Raw genomic sequence first — 5,390 nt, 5'->3', positions numbered from 1 at the left:
GTCTACTGTTTTCTCTACTTGTCATTCCCGTTCTCCCATTCTTACTCTGTTTATACCTTCCTTTCCTCTTTTCTGTTTTCCTCCTTTCTCCCTTTCCTGTGTTTGTTTTTCCTCTCCCTCTTTCCGCCTCGACCTTTCTTCTCTTCTGCGGAGTGGTTAGCATATCCCCCTTCACTTGCCACTGACGATGATGCGTTGAAGAACGGCGCACATTATGACAACGCAAGGGCAGGATTACATGCTTAACACGCTGACTGTTCGTTCCCTCTGCTCGTTTGCGCTTCAACATTCGACGACGACAATCTTGGAGAAGAGAAGAATTAATTGATTGATTGATTTGCTTTATTTTACTTCGCTTTTTGTGCCACTTTTTGCTAATTTGCGAAGATGGGGATGAGTGATGATTTGATGAAATTGATGAATGGACACTCACAAACATCCATGTCTAGGCCGGGATTCGAACCCGGGACCCGTGGTGTCGAAGCGCGAAGCACTAACCACTCCACCAAGGGGACCGGTTAATAACAATCTCCAGAACAGGGCCTTAGCGAAGAATTAATCTTCATTTCTAATCCTCTTTCTAAAACTACAGCCGGACAAATACTAACTACACTGTCGCCTTAAAGATAAAAAATCACTCCCGATTAGCCTTACTGTGCACAAATTGGACTTAAAACACCGAATCAAACCAAATCAAAGCCTTAAAGATAACATCTTCACACTTAGTTCAAAGCCGAGGCTGTAAACGGGAACTCGGCACACAGGCCAAATAGGACAATATCCATCTCCATGGAGGATTATACTTCTTGTTGGTGTAGGCACCAGGGCCTCGTTAGTCTGCAAAATGCTACGAGGAAGAGGTAGACGATTAGGTGCCTTCCGCAAAAATCACTCCTTGCTTCCTAGACAGGGAATCGAACTCGGATCCTTTGGCAATTAGGTCGCCTGTGTACGTACAGTGGTATCCATGAGTATTACCGTGTAAATTGTCCAAAACTATTTTCATTAATTTTTCTCTCACATCCTATGTTTTTAAGCGATGGATGTGCAGAAGTCTTCCTTTCATTCTTGAAGCTCTTATTGGGTCAAATTGTGCACGAATATGGTGATGGACAATTTCCACGGTAATACTCATGGATCCCATTGTACCACTGAACACGCTCGGCAACGAGATGTAGGCTATACGCTTGCTAATAGACTGCACAGAATAATGTTTCACGCTACGTTGATGGATTCCAGGAGGACTCATATTAGGTTAATTGGTAAAGAACAGTTTTCGCAGCAAGGTAATATTCGTTATAAATTTGTATTTGCGTTTATTAGAATCGATTCAAGAACGAAGAGCTTAATATGACAATGTTAATCATAGTATTCCTTCTTCGTTGAAAATATCGGTTCGTGTTTATCGTGTTTAATAAAATTATTAAGTTCTCCACATATTTAACATATAATAATAATAAGGCAAATAATAATCATGACACTGAGGAAAATGATAAGATTGGTAATTAAACGCGTGCTCAGTTCTTGGAAGGTAGTACATTTAGTATATTATTATATACCTGCAACCTACACTTTCAAACCTGTAATGACAGCCCGTAACCCATATCAATTATATATCAACTACACTTTCCATATCACATGTCTCCAATAATCACTTGCAAGGCATATAAACATATAACTCATCCCCCCTCCAAATTGGCATATAAGTGGGAGCATCTTTTTAGCCCGCCCTGTATTCTACGAGTACTCGCGAGTTGCGACCGCCATTTTGTAGTTTAAGAACCTTGTTTGGCACTTCAAATGCCATTGGGGTAAATTTCTAACCTTAAATTGCTCCATGATTTTGCAATTACTTATCACGCTTAAATCTTTTCAAAACAGATAACATCCGGTGAACGCACATAGCGGTGCGGATCCCGCTTTAAATTGTAGGTCCAGTCCCAATTAGGCTTTCTGCGAGGACTTAAGAATAAACTGAAACAAACAAACAATAACCACGCTTATGCAATCAGAAATAAGGTTTTGGTGCTGACTACGGTTTGGCGCCCCCGAGGGCTTCGCCTCGGGCAGCCGCCCGGGACACCCAGTCCTAAAGCCGCCCCTCCACACATTACATATGAGTGTAGAATTTTGGATTAGAAGTATGGATGACTTTCAATACTGAGAGCACTGATGTGTAATGATTGCATATTAAGATAAGAGTTGGCGCAGTATTACATAGTTTAATTACAATGTAAATTCTCCATCCTTAGCTGATAAATTCAGAAAATTTTCAAAGATTTAAATTCGAATTAGAAAGCAAAGAGACTTTTAGACATTACTACGTCATTAGTTTTTCCAAACAGAAAGAAAATAACTGTACCATAAGATCGTCAATGTTGGAATACCAATGGCCTATTGTAAGAATGAGCCAAGAAATCTTTAGGCAGGCTAAATATAAATTCTACCATTTCCATGTATGTGATATTTTGAAAGTCTTATATAACTGAGGTTCACCCCCAGATACTCTCTTCGGCGGTACATATATTAAAATTGGAACAATATAGAGAAGAGCAGGATGACTCCTGGACAAGGATGACATGCAAAATCGTGAAACGTTCCACATATAAAACTCTCAGCACAAATTCTGCAAACACTGACACGTCACACAAGTCCGGCAAAACAAAAGATGGTAACATCGAATCCCTACGGACACACGTACCGAATGCCAAATAACCAAAATGGAAATAAGAATTACCGTTTCCACAACGTGCTTTCTCTTTTAGTATGATACCAGTGGAAAGAAGAAACGACTGTCAGTATCAAATCTGGACATGCGGTTCAGGTTTACATTCTTATTGTTACAGCAAATTCTGAATCTGAATTTAGAATTTTGGGTGCGTCAGCACTTAGGCTATTTTGCACCCATCACATTATACGGGGTCCTGCCTCTTATCAGAACTAAAATAGCAACTGTAATATCGTGTAATTAAAATATTAAAACATTCTGACTTCGGTTAAAAGCTGAGGCTGCAAGCGGGCATTCAGCACACCTAAGATCAAAACACAGGACAACACAGAATTATACTTGCCACAGAGCCAGTCGCCAGAGCCTCGTTTGTCTGCAAAAAGCGGTCCAGGATGTACTACGTGGAAGCGAGGTCGACAATTGGGTGTACTACGTGGAAGGTCACCCCTTACACCCCTGTTACAGCAAATTGTGCATCGATTTCTTCTTCTACGTTCTATGCTTTCTTAGGGAATGAAATTGCACTGACATTAGAACAGACGTTTTCTTTTCTTTATTGGTGATTTAGTTTCAATTTTTCGTCCTTACACGGAATGAACGAACATGACGAAGGATACTTTACCCACTATTAGCTTTGCCGTCGGTTGTATGTACAGTCGCGAACATTTCTGGATTGTAGCAATGCCATTAACGTTCAACGGAATTGTTACAACCCAGAAGTGTCCAGAAGTGCTTGAAAATAAGAACTTGTTCTGCATGTTTAAATCCTGTGCCAGGGCAGGAAACCCTTTTCAAAATACGGTGTACGTAAGTATTGTTGTAAGTGTATCATACCAAATGTATCCAACTAAAGGAGAATGACTTGGAATTCATTAAATCAACAAATGAAGTCAATTAAAGAACAAATTATTTGAAATACTCTAGAGAAGTTCAAACATTGATTCATTGAATTTTTGTTTAAGTCCCCTTTATGTACAGAAAGTCTTAAGGGACTGGATCTACAGTTTAAAGTGGGATCCGAAGCACTATGTGCCTCAACCGAGTGTAGACGTTTAATGAGGAAAATCATTTTGCATGTAAAACCGTGCCCATGTGTTTCATAAGAAATCGTGTGCTCGGGACCTCCGCAATGGCGTAGTGATAACGTCGTCGCCTTGTAATCAAAGGGTCCCTAGTTTAATACCCCATGGAGGCATATTGCACGTAGTTCTGCCCCAAATTTAAACTGTAAGTCCATTCCGGATTACACTTACTGGACATTAGAGGGACTTATAGAAAAAAAAAGGAATAAAGAAATTGTTGGATGCATGGCCTATTCAATTATACTGTTAAACTTTTTACATACTGCTCTCTAAAATTAGGTAGATCTGCATGTACATATTCTGTAATAAATGAAACAAGCAACATCAATTTGAACATAATAAGAAACTGTCGAATGAGTGTTTTTTGTGTGTGTGTGTGTGTGTGTGTGTGTATAAAAATTACAGCATATTTTTATTTCTGTCTTTTAAAAGTTCTATGAAATTTTCCTCAGTTGTATAAATATTCTTCTGAGTACAGACTTTGATATGCCAGATACCTTGATAGAACTTGAGTCATCTTATTTTCAAGATGCGACACTCAAAGACTTTGTGGGAGAGATGCTGGATGTATCTCAGTCACGTTCAATGAGGAAGCGACGAAAATATTGTTCACTAAATCGTGTCCATTTCCAGACGTTTATTGTCCTAGAGACAAGGAACATCTGGAATATCAAATCTGCTTGGAAGGACTCGCTTTGCGTACTTCCGAACCTGCATCTTCAGTTTCCATGTGGGTACATTAGGAAGCGTGCGTAGACATGGCAGCATCATTCCATTGTAAGGAAAGCACCAAACAATGTATGACAGATGAACTACGGAACATCAACATTGCATCTGTAGCGCTCTCGCTGCTTGGAAACCAATGTTCCTGGTTTGCTATTGCGGTTTTCTTTGTAATAAATATCTCGGGATCTATTGGCAGAGACCTGTTGTAAACTCGATACTCTGGACTTGCTTGAGTTCTTTGCTGCAAGTAAATATCAGTCGAGAACCTGAACGGAAGCGTGGTAGAATCATGTTACGGCTTTCGAAACTAGTTCAGTCATGTCAAAGAAGGAAAGAGAAACAATCGAAATTAAGAATTGAGGAATTGTAGCTTTCCTGGCGACGTGATTCGAACAAATGTTCTCGGGCAGGATTAAATCGAGGTTAGCGTCCAACGTTTCGAGTGTATATATTGTTCTCATCATCATGAGAGAGAGAGAGGGGGAGGATCTCAGCAGGGGATACGTATGATTAGCACCACGATCTGGTTGCCGGTACCTTCCAGTGCCTCCGAGGGCCCATTGCTGGTATTTTGGGTGAGGCTATTATGAACCTATTATGTTGGGATCGACAAAAAATCTACCAGCGATTATCCACACCGAGGATCGAACCCTGGTTTCACGAGTGTCTATTCTGGTAGAGTGGCTAGCGTAGCGCGCTTAAAAGACAGAGGTTCTAAGTTCGAAACTTTGGCCAGCATGCATGCTAGGCATGCCATTGTGATTGTTTTTAATATCGATTTCATCAATTCATGATTCATCCTTATAGACGCTATTAACCTTAGAGAGAAGAAAAATGTTAAAAATTCACAAAAA

At 40.1% G+C, this 5,390-nt stretch overlaps 1 non-coding gene across 1 annotated transcript; it reads left to right on the top strand.

The window, feature by feature from the left end:
• Nucleotides 1–2,502: 2,502 nt before the first annotated feature.
• Nucleotides 2,503–2,609, top strand: LOC145984570 (U6 spliceosomal RNA). The gene has a single exon (XR_014441363.1). It is a non-coding gene; the product is annotated as a U6 spliceosomal RNA (small nuclear RNA).
• The last annotated feature ends 2,781 nt before the right edge of the window (nt 2,610–5,390 follow it).

The sequence above is a fragment of the Lepisma saccharinum genome, chromosome 2 (assembly GCF_977018435.1).
Source record: "Lepisma saccharinum chromosome 2, izLepSacc3.1, whole genome shotgun sequence".
Taxonomy (NCBI): Eukaryota; Metazoa; Arthropoda; class Insecta; order Zygentoma; family Lepismatidae; genus Lepisma; species Lepisma saccharinum.
The sequence above is the reverse complement of the archived record's forward strand: the minus strand, read 5'-3'. Positions and strand labels throughout refer to the sequence as shown.